Source organism: Apium graveolens, chromosome 6 (assembly GCF_009905375.1).
Source record: "Apium graveolens cultivar Ventura chromosome 6, ASM990537v1, whole genome shotgun sequence".
NCBI classification, from domain to species: Eukaryota; Viridiplantae; Streptophyta; class Magnoliopsida; order Apiales; family Apiaceae; genus Apium; species Apium graveolens.
Window position 1 is genome coordinate 45112921 of NC_133652.1, and position 20080 is coordinate 45133000.

The 20080-nt window shown below is 39.7% G+C and overlaps 1 pseudogene; it reads left to right on the forward strand.

Moving 5' to 3' along the window:
- The first annotated feature begins 2535 nt into the window (after positions 1-2535).
- LOC141664973 (serine/threonine-protein phosphatase BSL1-like) lies at positions 2536-19578 on the forward strand (annotated as a pseudogene).
- Positions 19579-20080: the final 502 nt, after the last annotated feature.

The window sequence follows — 20080 nt, forward strand, 5'->3', positions numbered from 1 at the left end:
CAATTTGGTGTTTATACCCTTTTTCATAAAATTAAACCACATTAATTAATTTATGCTATTGTCTTATTTGAAACTTTTGTTTTTCTATCATATATTTGCAACAAAATATAAAACTAACATCATATCGCAACTATTAATGACAAAATTATTTGAGAGACTTTTACCTAACCTCGACACAACGAAAAAGAAAATATTCAAATCACAAAAAGAAATGGTAAAATAATTTTTTTGGTGTTAATCGTTAAAAAAAAATTATATTTTTTTGGCTAGCACGCGTAGCGCGCGGGCAAAGGTCCCTAGTGTTGTAAAAGTCGATAGTCGCAGGGCGGTTGGGGTACCGCCTAGCACCTAATCGATCAGGCGGATATTAATCGAAATAATTAATCGTCTGTATTTAAATCTTATTTTATATTTTATATTATTTTAATATTAAAAAAATATATTTTATATAAGTAAAATATAAATACCCGTATTTTAATATCAATTCTATTAGGTAATTATTCTCATTTCATGTATTAGCTTCGTTTTCAATTAATTTTTTTTTACCATTTTATCTTTAATTTGACCATTTTTAATTTGTTAACCGATTAGTTCCGCCTAATTACTGGCCGATTAATCCCGATTTTGACCGCCTATCCCGTTTTTTTGCCGATTTTAACGATTTAATGAAAAACGCCTAATTAACAGTCTAGCCCTGCATTGGGGCGTTTTGCGGTCCCCTATATCAATTTTTATAACACTGTTTTTAACCATACCTTGTCATGTTTAATATTATTTCTATACATATATTTACCTTATACATATATTTTTTTAGGGAAGATCTCTGCGGATAACTCACTTTCCTAGTAACCTAGTAACTCTAGATCTTAGTCTTTGATTCATTTTAAGATTAATGGCTCAGATTTTTCAAGTAAATGCATTATGTAACCTCATGTAGATACTGTTTCTTCTTTCGCCAATTAACATTTTAGTTATAAAGTTGTCGAGTTGCTTTTTTGTCAATGTTTACATACTCGTAGATGAATTGTATCGAATATAATAGTTGTGCCAAGAAATTTTTTTCACTCAAGAAAAAAATATTTTCTAACTGAAGGTCATGCAAGATGTCTCCAGAAATTTAGAAAATAAGACTTTAATAATTGAGAAGATAATACCCAGCGACAAAGTCACCCCCGCGAGAAAACTTCCTTGTTTCTCAGTAGTCCTACCTAACACAATAATCATATAAATTACGTTTTAACTTGACAGTATAACATATAAATATAGTCAGAGTGACGCTAATAAGAATAAATATTATAATGTGAAGAATACACGATTAATTTTAAATAAAAAATTATTTTGAAAAAAAATAGTTAAAATCTAACCAAAAGAGAGTCCTTCGGTTAGATTTAAACTGTCTAGGAAGGGTTTTTTTTAAAAAAATAAAGATCATAAGACTCGAACAAACGAAGAGACTAGTTTTAGAATGTTGAAAATTATTTACATGATTCCTTATGGCAATTGAGTTAATCCTGACCTTCTTCCGTACCCCTTTGCGAGGTTGAGGTGTGCATTTTAATAAATAAAAATTTAATTCTAAAATAATTTTTATAAATAAAACTTATGAATTCCCATAATTGGTTCAACATTGTACAATTATATGAGCAAAATATACTATATCATCACGCTTAAAATTTTTTATAAAGTATTTATTATTTTCGGTTCTTAAAATTTGGAGCATATATGATAAAGATCTTAATTTTTTTTAATAAATTAAAAATATGTTTAACAGCTTTAGTCCATTTAACAGCTTCTGAAATTTACTGGAAGTATCATTCAGGGACTCACCATCTTCAAAATGAAAGTGCTCATATTGTTGTATGAGAAATTGTATTTTATTTTCTATGACCTGCTCAGTTCCCTCACATAGCACTTGAACTGTGTCCCAAACATCATTAGCAATTTTGTAATTTATGACATTGTCAAGCATGTCTTAATCAAAACCATTGAACAAAATGTTTATGGCCTTTTATCTTATGGACTGCTTCAATGTCTTCATTAGTCCATTCTGCTTTAGGCTTTGGAACAGTCTGCTCATTTTCAGTAGCCTCGGCAGCATTTGTTGCAACACTGACAGGAATATGAGGTTCTTTTACTATGCATTTGACATAGCTTTCATCTTGAGAGAGTATATAAAGGTGCATCTTAACTTTCCAGTGATGATAGTTATCTTTGTTCATAATTGGAATATTCACTCCAACATCCTTCCTGCTCGTGTTATTTGATTACTTTGATCTTTAAACTCTTTGTATGTTAAAAGTTTTGTAACACCCCAGTCCCACATCGAGGAGATTTAGGACTTCTGTTCAGTTTATAAGGCAAAGTACTACTACTATGTGCACCAAAAAATCATGATCTTTTGGTGGCCTGTGGTGGGCTTGTCGTATCCCAAGTTGGCTGCACTCGGGACAGTATGCTTCGACTTATTTTGGACTCGTAATCGGGAATTGACCCAGTTTTTGAAAAATGCTCGGGATTTGACCTGAGTTGTCACATATGGTATCAGAGCTCTTCCCGGTCAGAAGTGCAGAGGCACTGCCCGGGTTCCGTTTGTGTATTTGTAAGATCGACGAGGACGTCGATCCTATAAGAGGGGCTATTTGTAGCATCCCACATCGATAAGAATAAAAGTGTTTGGGACATTTATTTATACAAGTCAACAACTAATGTGTACCAAATCGCTAGCTTTTTAGGACGGACCCGTGGTGGGTTGTTGGTTCCAATACTCATTTGGTTATGAGCTTGAATGTTATGATTGGTATCAGAGGCCACTCTCGAAAGCTTGATGCGTCAAGTTGCCGAAGGTGGTGATGCGAAAGTTGGTGGTATTCATCCCACAATGGCAAGAGGTCCGGAGGTGGGAACACTAAGCCAGCCGGTATTATCCCATAATGGCTAGAGAGCTACGATCTTGGTCCTATGGGTTGTCTGTTCGGGCCTGACGAGGATGTCGAGAGTTTAAGTGGGGGAGTTTGTAACACCCCAGTCCCACATCGAGGAGATTTGGGACTTCTGTCCAGTTTATAAGGCAAAGTACTACTACTATGTGCACCAACAAATCATGATCTTTTGGGGGCTTGTCATAACCCAAGTTGGCTGCACTCGTGACAGTTTGCTTCGACTTATTTCGGACTTGGAATTAAGTGCCGATTCCAAGTCCGAAATAAGTCGAAGCAAACTGTAACGAGTGCAGCCAATTTGGGTTACGACAAGCCACCACAGGCTCCCAAAAGATAATGATTTGTTGGCTCACATAGTAGTAGTATTTTGTCTTATAAACTAAACATAAGTCTCAAATCTCCTCGATGTGGGACTGCGATATTACAAACTCCCCCACTTAAACTCCTAACGTCCTCGTCAGGCCTGAACGGATATCCCATAGGACCAAGATTGTACCACTCTAGCCATTGTGGGATAATACTGGCTGGCTTTGTGTCCCCACCTCCGGACCTCTTAGCATTGTCGGATAATACCACCAGTCTTCGTGTCCCACCTCCGGCAACTTGATGCATCAAGCTTTCGAGAGTCGGCTCTGATACCATATGCGACAACTCGGGTCAAATCCCGAGCCTTTTTCGAAAAATGGGTCAAGTCCCGATTTCGAGTCTGAAATAAGCCGAAATCTATTTTCCCAAATGCAGCCAACTTGGGTAACGACTAGCCCACCACATGCCCCCAAAAGATCATGTTTTTTTGGTGCTCATAGTAGTAGTACTTTGTCTTATAAACTAAACATAAGTCCCAAATCTCCTCGATGTGGAACTGAAATGTTACAAGTTTTCTCTGATACCAATTGTTATTTCCCAACAATATAACAACAGAGTTACAGAATGGGGGTTGAATAAAATTCTAGTTTCTTTTTGGTTTTCTGAAAAACTATTTTTGAAATATACAACTGTGTTTGTGAATATGCAAGAATGCAGTTAAAACTTTTATAGTATTCAACTAACAAAAAGTAAATAAACACAAGTTTAAAAACTTTCTGGTGGATTTATCTTTCCACCAGAGATGTATATTTCACTACTAGAAAAAGTAGAATAGACATCGCTTCAAAGACATCGGTTGCTTATTGCACCGATGTAAAAGGTGTTTTAGACATCGGTTTTGAGCAAACGATGTCTTTTGTGTTTATAAACATCGGTGTTTTATCCCAACCAATGTTAAAAGTCAGTTTTAAAAAATTTAATCAGCGCGCCTTCCCCATTTCCCCCCTTAACCAAATAATTCATTCCCTCTTAAAGATTTCCCCCTTATTTTTTCCTTACAAAAATTCGCCCCTCTTTTCAACCAAATTGTTATGGATAAAAAGCTAAGGTTATTATTTGCTGTATTTATTACTAAGATTCGGGAGCTCAAGGCCTTTAATGGCTGCTCTCGTGCTTCGTGACTCAATCTGCCTTTACGAGATGCCTACGTATCTCTGTGAATTAGAGAATCAAGCCAAAAAACGTCGTTCTGATTTGTGGGGTGAGGCCCCTTATATAGATGTTGGGAGTCCTTGAATTGGACTTGGTATAGGAGACTTGGTGGGCAAGTCTCATAGTTAGAATGGACTTTGGAGTCCTAGATAGTAGGAACTGATTCCTTATCCTTTTAGGTCCCCTTGAGGCTAATCTCCAAGGATTTATATCCTTATCGGGACTCTTTTCAACATCTGTTTTGTCCCTTATTAATTAATTACGAAATTAATTAATAATCAGGGCTTTTGGGCCTTTTTTATTCCATCAGGCCTGATCTGGTCCATCAGGCTTAACCTTTCTGGTCTGAGAATCATATATCTTTTTATTGGGCCTAGCAGCCCACAGCTTGTACAATTAATGCAGTATTTAATAATACAATCATAATTTATTTATCCCTATCATTTGCCCCCCAACTTTTGGGAAACATCGATTAGGTTTCGCAGAAGTTAAGTCTATTCGTTCCCTTACAGGGTTTCATTTTTCCGTAAAGTGTGGAGCGACCTACACATTTACAATGAATTTTCCCTTTTATTCAGGAATTATCTTAATTTCCAGGAATTTTTCCCTTATTTCCGGGATTCTTCCCTTATTTTCTGGATTTTTCCCTAATTTTCTGGGTTTTTCCCTAATTTCTGGGATTTTCCCTAATTTTCTGGGATTTTCCCTAATTTTCTGGGATTTTCCCTAATTTTCTGGGATTTTTCCCTATTTTCTGAAAATATTTAAGGAATTTCTGGATTTTTTTCCCTAATTTCTGGGATTTATCCTTTAATTTTTCTGGATTTATTCCTAATTTCTGGGATTTATCCTTTAATTTTCTGGATTTATTCCTTATCTCTGAAAATATTAACATTTTTCAGAAAATATTTAAGGAATTTTCTTATTTTTCTAATTAAATAATCAGAAAAACAGAATTTTTGTTGCTCAATACATCCTAGGCGTTGTTGATCCACGCCTAGGAGACAGTTTCCTAACAACGTCTAGGAAAACTTGCGTCCTGGGCGTTGTTGGAGGCTGATGCTTCCTGGGCGTTGTTGATCCACGCCTAGGAGACGGTTTCCTAACAACGTCTAGGAAACTTGCGTCCTGGGCGTTGTTTAAGACAGATGCTTTCATAGATCCTAGACGTTGTGCACCCACGCCTAGGAGACAGTTTTCTAACAACGTCTAGGAAACTTGCGTCCTGGGCGTTGTTGAAGACAGATGCTTTTATAGATCCTAGACGTTGTGCACCCACGCCTAGGAGACAGTTTTCTAACAACGTCTAGGAAACTTGCGTCCTGGGCGTTGTTGAAGACAGATGCTTTCATAGATCCTAGACGTTGTGCACCCACGCCTAGGAGACAGTTTTCTAACAACGTCTAGGAAACTTACGTCCTGGGCGTTGTTGAATACAGATACTTCCTGGGCGTTGTTGTACCACGCCTAGGAGCCACACTTCTAACAACGGCTAGGGACGATGTATCCTGAGCGTTGTTGAATACAGATGCTTCCTGGGCGTTGTTGTACCATGCCTAGGAGCCACACTTCTAACAACGGCTAGGGACGATGTATCCTGAGCGTTGTTGAATACAGATGCTTCCTGGGTGTTGTTGTACCACGCCTAGGAGCCACACTTCTAACAACGGCTAGGGACGATGTATCCTGAGCGTTGTTGAGGCTGTTCGAGCCTTGATTCATTCATTGAACTTTGATTTTAAATCTTTTCAAAATTCAAATCTTATGGGCTTCCCGCCTTTTTCTTAGGCCCAGGCCCGTTTGTGCATCTTTGAGCTCCTCTATATAAGAGGTGGAGTGTGAGTTCATTTCTCACACTTCACTTTCACAAAAATTTCTAAATTTCAACTCTGCAATTAGTCTCTCAAGAATCGCCACCTCCAAGCGATTTCCGGCTTTCTACTCCGCCGCTTTCTGGGCTTATTTTGAAGATTCCGTTTGAATCTTCATCTTCTTTACTTACTTTCAAGAGCTTCCTGGGTTTTTGTCTTCATCCATGGCGGATTCCGATTCATCTCACTCCCATGTCCCCCAAGCTGTTGCCCGTCCCTCTAGGGCCAGCCGAGGTAAAAAATCTCTTGTACATTCCTCAGTTATTTCTCTTAGGGATCTTTTAACCGAATTTGGGCAAGCCTTTCCTAACATGTTACACTTAGATGCATATAATTATCCTTCTAGATTTGGTCCAGATCAAGTAGGTACCATAGCCCGCCTTTTTGGCATTTCCCACCCTTATAGGGCCGAGGCTCCAGGCCCAAATGATAGGGCCTGCTACCCAAAACCTGGGGCCATTCGGGTCTATAAGGAAACCTTCTACGCTGGTTTTCGCCTACCTCCTCATCCTTTTGTTTTTCGCCTTTTGGCTGAGGCCCGAGTCTGTCCGACCCAACTCACTCCCAACTCTTGGCGTTTTATTCACTGTTATATGGCCCAATCTCGTAAACACGGTTTTGAGCCAAATGTTTGTGTCTTTCGTTATTTATTTAAATTTGTAAATGCTTCTGAGGACCAAGGATGGGTCAAAATAGTTCATAGATCCTTGGCTCGTTCCTGCTTTATTTCTGGCACCAATCCCGACTCGTATCCAACATGGAAGAGTGAGTGGTTTTATATATTTCTGGATTCCGAGGAGGGTTGGGACCATTTTTTCAGGCCCAACTTCTCAAAAAGTATAGACGGGTCTTTAAGAGACCTAAAATTGGGGATAGATGAGGATGCGGCCATCAAGGCCATTACTGCTGATAACTTGCACCATTGCGCTCTCATCCTTTCAGAGGGTAATTTGCAAGGTGTAGGTCTAAGTGACCTTGGTCCCGAGGGTATTTCTTTCCCCTTTTTGTTCCATTTCCTCCATTCTCTATTTGTCCTTTTTCTTACGTGCTCGTATTTGCCTGCAGCTAGGGCCGCTTTGGACACGATCTTCAAGAAGCGGGAGGCCCGTGCCGCCAAGGGCTCTGCTGTTGAGAGCCACCGCGACAAGTGGGTTAGGATTGGTGACGGCCCTTCAGTCACGGTTCAGGAGGCCGTCCCTACTTTTTTATCCCAGAGGCCTCCTAGCCTTGATGAAGATAACTCTCCCTTCACCGTCACTTGGGGCCTTCAGAGGAGGGACACGGTGGTAGGGAGTTCCGAGGCTGCCGCCGTTTGGTCTCAGAGTGTGATCACACCTCGTGACAGGGCTGAGATCGTCGATTCTTCTGATGACCTACAGATTGAACGTCTGGGTGCTCAGGCCGTGGCTTCTGTAAGCCTCTTCCTTTTTTAACTGTTTTTTTTTGTTTATTATTACTTACTGTACTTTGATATGTTCGTGCAGATGAATACCTATCTCCAGGCTGCCCTTCACAATTTGAAGGATGTGAGGACCAGCCTAACTATTGCTGAGAGGGACAGGGATAGGTACCTCAAGGCTTCCGAGGCCAACTTCACTCATTTTCGTGAGGTAGAGAAGGAGCTGGCGGACGAGAAGGAGAAAGTTCGTAAGCTGGAGCTGGATGCTCAAAGGGCCCGAGCTGAGGTGATAGCTGAGTATAAGGCATCTCAGGACTTTCAGGATGTCCTAAATGCTGAGTACGATGCTAACTTCCCGGAGACCTTTTCTAGCTGTTGGGAGCAGATAGTAGAGGAGATTGGGAAGAAGATTCCGGAGGTGACTCTTACTGCCTATCCAGTCCCTGATATTCCTGGGAAAGAGCCTCTTCTTGATGATATCCCTCTTTCTCCTATTCTTGCTTCTTCTGCTGAGGCCGAAGCTGTTTCTCCTCGAGGTGCTGATCATGTTCCAGTTCCTTCTTCTGCTGCCAATGAAGGAAACATCGATGATGACTTCTTCAAGGATCTTTGAGTATTTTGTTTTTCTTGTTTGGCCCATTGTGGCTTTCTATGTATTGACTTAATCGCATTCAGAACTTATTACCCTTCGGGGCTTGTATTCTATATGTTGCTTTTCTTGCCTTTTTCTGTTTTATCTTTACAATCTTAATATGCATTTGAACCTTAAACATCCTTAGATAGAAATAATTTCAAACTCTTTAATATGAAGTCTGGTTTTCCAAAACCTTACATAGCATGGGTTCGACCCTAATCAACAATAACTAGACAATGTAAATTCTACTGGAATATAAAATCCTATGCAAGCAAAGCTTCAAGGTGCTTTTAAACCTACTTGTCAATGACAAGTGAGAATCGTACTTCTCCTATCTTACACATAGTAAACCTTCAGGTTTTATGCGTGCCAGGTCCTCGGGACTTCAAAACCTTCTATAGTTTCCAGCTTGTAGGTTCCTCTACCCTGAACGCTCTTGACTCTGTACGGCCCTTCCCAATTCGGGGCAAGCTTTCCTTTCTGTCCAACACCAGAAGCCTCTATTTTTCTCAAGACTAGATCTCCTTGTTTAAAAAATCTCTCTTTAACCCTTAGGTTATAATAGAATGAAGCCTTTTTCTGATATTCTACTATCTTTGCATGTGCCTCATCTCGCACTTCATCAATTAGATCCAGGGCTAACCTCTGCCCTTCCTCATTTTCTACAGCATTGAAAGTCTGAATCCTTGGAGAGGAATGCGATATCTCCACGGGAACTACTGCTTCTGCCCCATACGCCAACATGAAGGGAGTTGCTCCTGTCGTAACTCTACAGGTAGTCCTATAGGCCCATAATATGGGAAGTATCTCATCCACCCAATTATTTCTTGACTTCTCGATCCTTTTCTTTAATCCATCCAGGATTATTCGATTTGCTACTTCTGCTTGCCCATTAGCTTGTGGGTGAGCCACAGAGGTGAACCGTAACTCAATTTCATTTTCTTCACAATACTTCTTGAATTCCTCGTTGTTGAATTGTGTTCCATTGTCAGTGACGAGGATACGGGGAATTCCATATCGGCACATAATGTTTTCCCACAGGAATTGTGCAACCTGTTTAGTTGTGATTTTGGCCAAGGGCTTGGCTTCAATCCACTTAGTGAAATAATCAATGGCTACCATCAGAAACTTCCTTTGTGCTGTGGCCATAGGGAAAGGCCCTAGAATATCCATCCCCCACATAGCAAAGGGGATTGGGGAGTTGATAGAGGTCAGCATCTCGGGGGGTAGTCTAACAACTGGTGCGTGCTTCTGACAGCGATCACACTTCTTCACATATTCTTTGGCATCAGCCATCATTTCTGGCCAATAGAAGCCTAAACGAGTTATCTTATGAGCCAAAGCCCTGCCCCCCAAGTGTTGTCCACAAATACCTTCATGCACTTCTTCAAGAGCTAAGCGTGCCTCATCGGGCCTGAGATACCTCAAGTAAGGAACCACGAAAGATCTTTTATATAAGATCCCATCTATCAAAGAGTACCTTAGTGCTCGAACAGTTAACTTCCGTGCCTCAATCGCATCGCTTGGCAACCAACCGGTCTGAATGTGAGCCTTGATGGGATCAATCCATGACGTTCCCAAGCCTACGGGAGCCACAAGCTTAACATCTATGCTTCGTGTCTTCAAAACACGAAAGTACACACTTCCTGAACTTTCTTCAATCTCAGATGAAGCAAACTTTGATAGCGCATCCGCTTTAGCATTTTCTTCCCTTGGAATGTGTTCAACATGGCATTCATTAAATTGGGTCATCACAGCCCTTACTAGGCGAACATACTTAGCCATCGTATCATCCCTTGCCTCAAATTCTCCCTTTACCTGGGATATGATCAACTTTGAGTCTCCACGGACCTTTAAATTTTTGACTCTAAGTGTCCCAGCTAGACCAAGGCCAGCAATCAGGGCTTCATACTCTGCCTCATTGTTTGTGGTTGGGAAGTCTAGTTTCATGGCATACTCAATTAAGAATCCATCTGGGCTTTGTAAAACCAACCCTGCTCCACTGGAATTTGTTTTTGATGCTCCATCAAAATAGAGAACCCAATATTCTTTCTCCTTGTCCCCATTGTCGACTCCCTTGTCTTGAGGTATGGTATCTTCCTGCCCCCCGACTTCTTGGTTGGGTATGGTACATTCCACCACGAAGTCAGCTAGTGCCTGGGCTTTTATGGCCGTACGTGGCTTATACTTGAGATCGAACTCTCCCAACTCTATTGCCCACTTAATCAGTCTCCCACTTGCCTTGGGACTGTGAATGATATTTCTCAGTGGCTGATTTGTTAGTACTTCAATTTGGTGAGCTTGAAAATAAGGACGCAGCTTTCTTGAAGCCATTACCAAGGCTAAAGCGAATTTCTCAATGGCTGAATAATTCAACTCAGCACCATGCAAAATTTTGCTGACATAGTATACGGGTTTCTGGACTTTCAGTTCCTCCTTAACCAACACGGCGCTCAAGGCGCTCTCCGAAACAGCTAAGTACAAGAATAAAACTTCATTCAGAACTGGCTTGGCCAACAACGGGGCCTGGCCCATATACTTCTTTAACTCTTCAAATGCCTTCTGATTTTCCTCACTCCATACAAAGTCTTTGATGTTCTTTAGTGACTTGAAAAATGACAAGCACTTGTCTCCTGACTTGGAGATGAATCGTCCTAACGCAGCAACCCTTCCTGTGAGCTTCTGAACATCCTTGACAGTTTTGGGGGGTTCCATGTCCAGGATTGCCTTTATTTTATCGGGGTTTGCCTCAATTCCCCTCTTCGAGACCATCAATCCCAAGAATTTTCCAGATCCTACTCCGAAAGCACACTTCGTCGGATTCAACATCATCTTGTGGTACCTCAGGACCTCAAAAGCTTCCCTTAAATGGGCTATATGATCAGTCTTTACCAGACTCTTGACTAACATGTCATCAACATAGACTTCCATAGTCTTACCAATAAGATCCTTAAAAATTCTATTCACCAACCTTTGATAGGTGGCTCCTGCATTCTTGAGACCAAACACCATAACAAGATAACAATAAACACCAAAGTCAGTGATAAATGATACCTTTGGAATGTCATCCTTATGCATTTTGATCTGGTTGTATCCGCTAAACCCATCCATGAAACTCAGCATCTCATGTCCAGCGGTGGCGTCAATCAAAGTATCAATTCTAGGCAGCGGAAAACAGTATTTGGGGCATGCATCATTCAAATCGGTGAAGTCTATACACATCCTCCACTTTCCATTAGCCTTCTTCACCATTACAGGGTTTGCTAACCACTCCGGAAATTGAATCTCCTCAATGAAACCAGCCTCTAAGAGCTTTTCCACTTCCTGCTTTATAGCCTCTTGTCTTTCTGGGGCAAAATTTCTTTTCTTTTGTTTCACTGTCTTCCGGCTTGGATCTACATTTAGCTTGTGAGTAATTAACTCCGGGTCTATGCCTGGCATATCAGCTGCTGACCATGCAAACACATCACTATTTTCTTGCAAAAATTTCGCTAACTTCCCTTTAAGGGGCTCCTCTAATGTGGCTCCAATGAAAGTCGACCTCTCAGGATTCTCGGGGTATAAAGGAACCGAGACCAATTCTTCTGCTGGCCTTCCTCTATTCTCATCATTTTCTCGAACATCCATATCTTCAATAGGAAGAACCTGCCCCCCGACTCCATCTGCCCTCAAAGAGGCCACATAACAGCTTCTAGCCATTTTTTGATCTCCTCTCTCTTCTCCAATCCCGTTTCAGGTGGGAAACTTCATGACTGAATGGTAGGAAGAGGGGACTGCCTTGAAGGCATGTATCCCTGTTCTCCCCATGATAGCATTATAAGTTGAACTAGCCTTTACCACCACGAAATCCAGCATCTGCGTTGCTTGCCTTGGCTCCGTACCTATGGTGGTTGGCAATTTGATTATCCCTTCCACAGGACATTCTACTCCAGCAAATCCATATATCGGCATGTCGGTTGGTGTTAACTGGGAGTCGTTATACCCCATCCTTAGAAAGGTGTCGTGGAGCAAGATATCCACAGAAGCACCATTATCCACAAGGACCCTCTTAACCGGGCTATTTCCTATTATTGGTGTTATGACCAGCGGGTCGTCATGGGGAAACTTCACACCCTCTAGGTCGGAATCATCAAAAGCCAATGTTACTTCTGTCCTGGCCCTCTTCGGGGCTTCTCCAACAATATGCATAACCTCTCTAGCATATGCCTTTCTGGAATTTTTGGACAATCCAGCAGCAGTTGGACCTCCAAAGATCGTGTTTATCACAGGCCCTCGAGGTCTCGGCCCTCCATAAATGGTGTTTATAACTGGTCCTCTAGGCTGGGGGTTTCGCCCCTGATCGTCTTGGTCCCTCCTACGATCTTCAAAGTTCTTCCTTCCATTATTATTTCTGTCCCCTCCATCTCCAGTATACTTGTTCAATCTTCCTTTTCGAATCAAAAACTCAATTTCATCTTTCAATTGCCTACACTCATCGGTGTCATGGCCAACATCTTTGTGAAACCTGCAATACTTGCCCTTATCTAGCTTGGCGGGATCAGCCTTCAAGGGCTTAGGCCAGCGAATATCTCTGTCTTTCTCAATCTCCATCAAAATCTGACTTCTGGGAGCATTCAGCTTAGCGTATTCAGTGAACTTTTGCCCAGGTCCTCCCTTCTTGGGGATTGAATCAGGGTTTTGTTCGGTTCTAGGATATTTGTCCTTAGCGATATACTCCAAATCAGTTTTTCGTTTCTTGCCTCCAGTGGGCTCATTACTTACTACGGTCTTCCTCATACTCTCTTCAACCTTGATATACTTCCCTGCCCTCTCTTGGAGCTGCAACATGCTCTCAGGGGGTCGTTTGGCCAAAGACATCTTGAAAAACTCATCCCTAGTTCCTTGTTGCAGTGCTATCATGGCTACCTTATCATCAAGGTCTGGGACTTTTAAAGCCTCCTTTGTGAAACGATTCAGGTAATCTCTTAAGGATTCCTTAGCTCCCTGCACAAAACTCATAAGAGATGCTGAACTTTTCTCATGGACTCTTCCACTGATGAATTGCTTAATAAAAGCCTGACTTAATTCTCTGAATGATCCAATAGAATTTGGGGGTAGGCGACTGTACTATCTTTGAGCCATACCCGACAGGGTTTGAGGGAAGGCCCGACATTTTATAGCATCATTCACGGGTTGCAGCAGCAGTGCATTAGAGAATGTCCTAACATGATTAGCGGGGTCTCCCGTGCCATCATAGGCTTTGATAGTGGGCATCTTGAATTTCCTTGAGATATGGGCATTTATTATCTCTTCTGTGAAGGGTGGAGTTGGATCATCAGGATCTCCAAGGGGAAGGAGATTGCTTGGATCAGTTCTTGGGACAGCAGCCCTTCTTCTTACCGGACCATCCAGGTCTATGACAGGAGGAGGATTTCTCCCCCTAGGAGGTATGTGGGGTCTGGTGGCTTGGTGAGCCTCCAAATCACGCCTCAGCCTTTGGATTTCAGCCTCATGAGCCCTGATCTTTTCCTGCACTTCTTGGGGATTCGCCCCTGGGGTGCTTTGGGGGCGTTGCCTTCCATCGGACATTGGCTCTTTTCCAGGACGCCTCCTTCTCGGGGCCACTTCATCATCCGAAGATTCGGAGTCTCTCTCAGTGTATGGACCAGAAAATTCCCGATCCTCAGGGATAGGATCCAAACCTCGTATATAGGGGGGCGACCGCCCTCGTGCTTCACTTCGCCCAGCATATCCGCTTCCTCCAACCTCAGGGTGAAGGGGCATCCCATAAGGGGGGTTAGTAGTAACAACAGTTGAATATTCATACCCGACGGGTCGAGAATTCACAGGTATATGTACTTGTTGAACTTGAGGATTCGTACCTTGAATAGTCGGGGGAGTTGTCCCTTGTGGCTGAGGTTGAGTTGCCCCTGTCTGGGCTTCCCCCTGAGTAGATGCATAAGTTGAATGGGGAGGAACCTCCACGGTTGATGAAATCACCTGGGTTGTCTCTGATGGTGTTCCTTCCTCTAGAGCTCCAATTGTTCTCCGTGTTCTCGCCATGGTTGTTGTTTTTCCCACAGACGTCGCCAAATGTTATGGATAAAAAGCTAAGGTTATTATTTGCTGTATTTATTACTAAGATTCGGGAGCTCAAGGCCTTTAATGGCTGCTCTCGTGCTTCGTGACTCAATCTGCCTTTACGAGATGCCTACGTATCTCTGTGAATTAGAGAATCAAGCCAAAAAACGTCGTTCTGATTTGTGGGGTGAGGCCCCTTATATAGATGTTGGGAGTCCTTGAATTGGACTTGGTATAGGAGACTTGGTGGGCAAGTCTCATAGTTAGAATGGACTTTGGAGTCCTAGATAGTAGGAACTGATTCCTTATCCTTTTAGGTCCCCTTGAGGCTAATCTCCAAGGATTTATATCCTTATCGGGACTCTTTTCAACATCTGTTTTGTCCCTTATTAATTAATTACGAAATTAATTAATAATCAGGGCTTTTGGGCCTTTTTTATTCCATCAGGCCTGATCTGGTCCATCAGGCTTAACCTTTCTGGTCTGAGAATCATATATCTTTTTATTGGGCCTAGCAGCCCACAGCTTGTACAATTAATGCAGTATTTAATAATACAATCATAATTTATTTATCCCTATCACAAATGTTCCCCTCTTTTTAGTTAAAAAAAAAATTAAAAATCAAAATCATAAAACATAAAACACAGATTGTAACATTAAAACAAAAAGTCCCCTCTCTCGTCTCTCACTCTTTTATGCTCTCATCCAAGAACACTCACCACTCTCTCAATATGCTATCTCTCTGTGTGGAATGTTGTCTCTCCCTTGTGTTGTCTTCTCTCTCTCTCTGTGGGCTCTTATCTCTCTCTCTTTGCTCTCATATCTCGCTGTGATGTCTGTTTAAAGATAAGTCGAAGTTTAAGTCGGAGTTCAAGTTTAAGTCGGGGTTCAAGTCTGAGTTGGAGGTTAAAGCTTCAATTAAGTAAGTTTTAAACCCTAATTTAGAATTGGGGGTTTCAATTTGAAAACCTAATTTTTTAATTTTTAATTAGTTGAGTGATTGTTCTTATTGTGCATAATACATTGAGCATGTTAATTAAGTTGTGCAATTTTTCATGTTTTTAATCGTTTTCAGTAATGTTCTACATTGGGTAATTTTTCAATATTTTAACTATTTTTAATATTCTTGAGCATTGTTATGAATTCGTTTCTTGTTATGGATTTACAGGCTGTTAATTTATCTATAGATACACCTCGCTTGTGATTCCGACAGAAGGAGGTCCTTAATAGGAATATACTACCTCAATATGCTTTCTAGCCTCCCAACTAATGCCTTATTGAGTATATTTGTATGAGTTTACTACTGTGTTTCTTAGAAAGGTACAAGAAGGCCTGCTATGATACCCCTAACACTCCTTCAGTTTCGGAAGCCAGTGTTCAGGTTTGTATTATCAGCAAGATAACAGGTTAAGAAGCCTGAAAACTACCAGACGCAAATGATTTATATTCGAAGCTAACAAATTTTCTTTTCTGTTTTAATTTGCATGTACTCTAGATGTTAATTTCCCTATGCAAATTTAGTCTCTTCTATAAAGTTTTCGCAAAAATTCCTGGAATATAATTATTTGTAACAAAATTTATTAGATAAGTTTGTTCAAATGGCTGATATTGGATAACCTGCTTGGTAACAACTCACAAGCTGCTGAGACCACTTTAGATGGTAGTGATACAGAAGCAGATGTTCTCCTGTACCCTAGAGCAGTATGTATCTTGTGCATTGTGATTTTAATTGAGGGTTATGTTTATGTACAAGCTTCAAAGTTTCATGATATTATGATTTTACAGGTAGTTGTTGCCAAAGAGACTGTAGGAAGCTTGGGTGGAATGGTCAGGCAGCTATTTATTGGACCAATTTGAGAATGAGAGTAGGCGAATGGTTCCATTGCAAAATGACTTATCACAACCTACAAAAAGGCCTGCAACGCCGAAATCTCCGCAAGGTCTGCACAAAAAGGCCTGTATTTACCTTCTTTCTTTAATATATCCCGGTAAAGATGTTTTGTGCTTTTTTGCATTATTAATATAATCTTATCTTCTTGTGTTACAGATCATATCTACATTGCTCAGGCCTCGAAATTGGAAACCCCCTGTTAATAGGAGGTTTTTTCTGGATTCTTATGAAGTGGGTGAGCTTTGTTACGCAGCCGAACAAATTTTTATGCATGAGCCAACAGTTCTTCAATTAAAAGCTCCTACCAAATTATTTGGTGACCTTCATGGACAATTTAGAGATTTAATGCGATTATTCGATGAATATGGATATTCTTCTACAGCGGGAGATATAACGTAAGTACTAAACAAAGTTCGCACGAACCTTTATCTTTGTACATTATGTGCTTTAATATAAAAGAATCAGTAACCTGTACACTTAAGTTGTACTTGGACAGTTTAAGTTAATAGGTCAGATGTGCAATTGTATTAATCATGGTAGGTTCAGTATTAATAATGCTTCCATGAGCTGACCAGCTTATATGTTCAGAGGAAAATATTATCTTGGGTTTAGGGAAGCTGATGTGAATATTTTTGTTAATCAGACCACTGATGAAGTCAAAAGCAGCCCTTGACTGACTAAACCTCCCTACATATCTCATGTCCTCAGATTACCAAAGGAAAGCTTGAATTACCAAAAAATGCTTAAGATAAATATATATTCCAAGTGATTACAAAAGTTTGTCAGTTTCCGAAGGCTAAGAAATTTATAGACATGGCATGACAAAGCATAGTATACATGTTGTCATGTATTAGATATTTGTTATTGTTGCCACGGCCTAGATGTTCTTAATTTTCTTCCTTTCCTAGAGAAATATGTTCTTAATGGTGGTTTTTTTCTGTAATATATTGATTACAATTTATCAGTGTTTATCGAAGCATGATGTTAGGGACTGAGAATGTGAATACCATTATTTTTATAGTAAGTACCTTATATCAATATTCTAATTTTTCAGATACATTGATTATTTATTTCTGGGTGATTATGTTGATCGAGGACAGCACAGCTTGGAGACTATCACTATACTCCTTGTATTAAAGGCAAGTTTCTATCATGACAATTCTAGTGCTTCATTTCATTTTGTAGTGCCTCCTTCATTTAATGGTTTTAGCTCTTTGATATACTATTCAGATTGAGTATCCTAGGAATGTTCACTTAATACGTGGGAATCATGAGGCTGCGGATATTAATGCACTCTTTGGTTTCCGTCTTGAATGCATCGAGAGAATGGTATGATGTGTAGGTCCTGTAATATATCATTTTTCTAAAATACTTTCAAGTGCACTGATGGTTAATGAATTTTCAGGGAGAAAATGATGGAATCTGGGCATGGACACGGTTCAATCAGCTTTTTAACTATCTTCCCCTTGCGGCCCTTATTGAGAAGAAGATCATCTGTATGCATGGAGGTATAGGGAGGCCAATACATACAGTAGAACAGATAGAGAAACTAAAAAGGCCCATAACCATGAATGTTGGATCTCTGGTCTTGATGGATTTGTTATGGTACGTGTTTTAGTTCGTCTGCTTTCGAATTTGTTTGAGTGCTTTCTGTATAATTGTATCTTTTTGTAGGTCTGATCCCACAGAAAATGATAGTGTAGAAGGTTTGAGACCCAATGTCAGAGGACCTGGCCTCGTTACATTTGGGGTATGTGTGTTGTTAATATGTTATTTTCTTGTTTCTTGCAACTACAGAACATAGTGGTTCATTAAATATCTTTGTTTGTACAATATTTTGATGTATGGTTGAAGTGCCGGATGCCAATTAGTTATATACTAAAATAACTTCTTTTTAAAATTCAAAGAATAAAAAAATTCAAAGACCTAATTATTGTATGACTTTGATAGAAAAGGCAGTTAAGACGTGCAAAGAGAAATATCGAGTGGTTGAGAAAATCCAGGCCACCATTGTTTCAAAATGACTTTAGACAATTAGGTCTTCATCCCAGACAAGTCAAGTTCTGGTTTCAAAATCGTCGTACCCAGATTAAGGTTCCTATGCTTTTTAATTTCTCCTCCTTTTATTTTCATATCAAATGTGATCAATCTTTTTGTATAATAAATGTTCTAATTAATAGTTTAGGATGTCAAGATTCATTAATGCTTATGCATGCATACTTCATCTGTTTGTACCAAGTGAATGTCAAATTTCACTTGGTTTTTCAGTTTGTTTTCTTGCTAATGAATAGATTTTGCAATTTAAGCAATACACTTGACATTTGACCATTTTAATATATGTTATGCGAAGTAAGATTGCTACCTTTAAACAATTTAACCATATGTATGTACAAAATGTACTCCATTGACTATACTTGTTTAAGCATTGATAAAAGACATCTTAGGAATATCTGACTAAAGGATTTATCTTAATCCATGTCAAAACCTTCTCTAAGTTTAGGGACAACGAAACTTTCCCTATTATCTGCAAGTAGTCGTGCAAAACATGACATATATTAAGAAAGTATTACTACTTTGTATAAGTCTGTACAAATGTTTGTTAACTTTTATCCTTTCATTTCAGGTCATAAAAAACTGTTAAGACCTTATTGAGGATAAACGTGTATTTCTGTCCAACATTCAGGATGACAATCACTTGGACTGTCTAGTTTCTAAGATTAAAATTGTTCAACTGACCTTGAATGTAAGACTAATATTCTTTGGGTGATAAATTATTTTCTAATATCTATATGTTTTAAATCTAAACTTCAGTTTTATAATTATTATGTCAGGCTGCCATGGATACTAAGTTGGGTACAATTGCTATATGTGACTACTTCTATGACATGTTGTACTTTGTCCCCTTCTCCACTTTTTTGAAGCCACCACAAGGTAATCAGCAGAGTTACACGTCCATCCTTTATGGTATGCTCACTGCTCAACGGCTTGCACCAGCTACAAAGGATGTTGCAACACTCAAGAAGATGAATGCAACCATTGGGTATTACGGAGAGTCATTTCACAAATCATACATGATCAATGCCTTGGGTTTCGACTCTGCAAATATCAAGAAGTACACACCAACGCATGACTATGCAAAAGGCCTCAAAACTAGAGAAATAGTTGGCATCTTTCTTGAGTTTGTTTCTGCTAAAGTCTTTCTTGCTCAATACTTGTATTACAATCTAAAAACACCTTTATTTTGGTTGCATGTATTCAGATTATAGCTAGTAATTAGAAAATATTATGGATGAATGTATAGTAGTGATGTTTGGTGGTTCATATTTATTTTTTTCGCAATTTTTTGGCATTTGTATTTCTAAATTTTGAATGAATAAAACAGTTGATCAGACATCATTTTATATAGAAAATTTAACACTATTAACATCGGCTACAAAATAAAAAACTGATGTTTGTCAAACCTTAATACATCAGTTTATTAAACATTGACAGCAGTCGCACCAAAAAAAATCGATGTTTAGTATTACAGGTGTTAGTCCCTTAACAATATAGCAAGAATTACAGAAGGGGGGTTGAATGGAATTCTTGAACCTTTTTCTTGAAATAAAAATGTTCAACTCGATTATGGATATATCTGTTTTGATTAGCACAATGCAAAATGTAAACTTGAATGAATCAAAACATAAGTAATTAAAAACAAGAGTCTTTAAAAAAAACTTTCTGGTGGATTTAAACAATTCCACCAGAGATATATATAATATATCGAGA